This window comes from Elaeis guineensis, chromosome 1 (genome assembly GCF_000442705.2).
Source record: "Elaeis guineensis isolate ETL-2024a chromosome 1, EG11, whole genome shotgun sequence".
Lineage (NCBI taxonomy): Eukaryota > Viridiplantae > Streptophyta > Magnoliopsida > Arecales > Arecaceae > Elaeis > Elaeis guineensis.
In genome coordinates this window covers 9,604,045-9,606,055 of record NC_025993.2, presented here as the reverse complement: position 1 = coordinate 9,606,055, position 2,011 = coordinate 9,604,045, and positions in this window count along the sequence as shown.

Below are 2,011 nucleotides of genomic sequence, written 5' to 3'. Positions count from 1 at the left end.
TACCCATTTCATTAACATCATTAAAAATTAATGGTTTAAAATTAAAATGATTAAAATATCCTTATGGATAGATATGCAAAAAAAAAAATTTATAAGGATATAAATGTAAATAGTAATTTTATAAAGGCATTCATACAAATTTGAATATTTGAAAAGATATACACGTAAAAAATCTTTAACATAAATACATCTCTCTTGGTTTATTAATTCTTTCCTTATTCTAATAACAAAAAATTAATATATACTACTAAAATAATAAATTTACTTAATTTATTAATTTACATAGATAAAATGATCTTTTTATTCATGATAGATCAAAATTATTTTATCTAGAAGATAAATAGATCATAACCATCCATATTTCCTCTGATGTATAATATATACTTCTAAGAAAAGTATCTAACTTGAAAGCTTGTACATTTGCATAGAATGGACATAGTTGTAGATTTAGACATTATGTAACAAAAAAAATTTATAATCTTATTTATTTTATTTTAAAAATTTTTATTAAAAATATCTTTGTGAAGTGTATAAGGTATATCATGTTTTTATAAGATGGACATAATCATCCCATCTTGCATAAAAATAAAATATAATATAGTATTTTAATATAAAATATTAATAATATCATCATTGCGTTATTATATTATGTAATATGTTACTACATTATGAGTAAGAGGATCTGAATCATCTAAATGAAATAGATAAAATTAAATTAAAAATTTTTACATGTATATCATTCTAGACATTCAAATTTGCATGAATATCCTAATAAAATTACTATTTATATATATATCTTTATAAATTTTTTTTTGCATATCTATCCATAAGGATATTTTAGTTATTTAAATTTTAAATTTTTAATTTTTAACAGTGCTAAATAATGTTGGCACATATGCAAAAAATAAAATATATATATATAATATGTAAAATAAGTATTTTATGAAGGTATACATATAATATTAATTTTGAAAGAATATTTATGTAAATTTGAATATTTAAAAAAATATATTCAAAAATTTTCAAAAGAAAAGAATATACAAGAGTACAGGAAGTAAGATGCCGATCTCTTAATGCATTGCTGATTCTTCGGCCAAGGCATCGGTACGTGGCTTCTCAATTCCCAGCAATATCCTAAAAATAACGTGTCTCTTATGGCTCATAGCCCTTTAGAGCACTCTCCATCTATCCATGGTGAACACATTACTTATATGCCCATATATAAATTTTTTGTTATTGGATATTTCAGATGGTACGTAACTATTCACTAACCCTAATTATGCCTAAAATAACTTCTTTGATGGAAGAAAATCATCGAAGTTTCAGTTATCCAATAAAAATTTCTAATCTACTCTATTCATCATGTGATATCTATCCGTGAATGACTAATCTAATATATATATATATATATATATATATATATATATATATATATTAAAATGGGAGTTTCGGAACGAGAAGCCTCCGTTTGATACGAGCGTTTGAAAATAATGAGCGGGAGCCACGTGGCATCCTCTAAGCTTCCCTATTCCATCACGATCGTGCGTGAGGGGTCCGCAGAAGGAGATCGACGACGGAGACGCATGGAAGCTTCCGGAGCCTCGCACTCATCTCCCACGCAAACTCGTAGGAGTAGGCGCCGGATCTGTCCTCGCGGCCGCCGTGGAGGGGGAGGGGGCACCGGGATGGGGCAGCGGCCGTCGTTCGCGACCGCCATCAAAGGAGGATGGAGCGCTGGGGTGGGGCAGCTGCCGACTCGTGGGAGTAGGCGCCGGATCCATCCTCGCGGCGCTGTCGGAGAAGGAGGGGGGCGCTGGGATGGGCAGCGGCCGTCGTTCGTGGCCGCCGTTGGAGGAGGGGGCACCAGGGTGGGACAGTGGTGTCGTTCACCTTCCACTCTACGCACGTGCAACGGAGCGCAGGAGGGGGTCCACGGAAGGAGGTCGACGACGGGGACGCACGAAGCAGCAACCGGGCCGTGATGCAGTGGTCACCGTCGCTGTGGTGGATG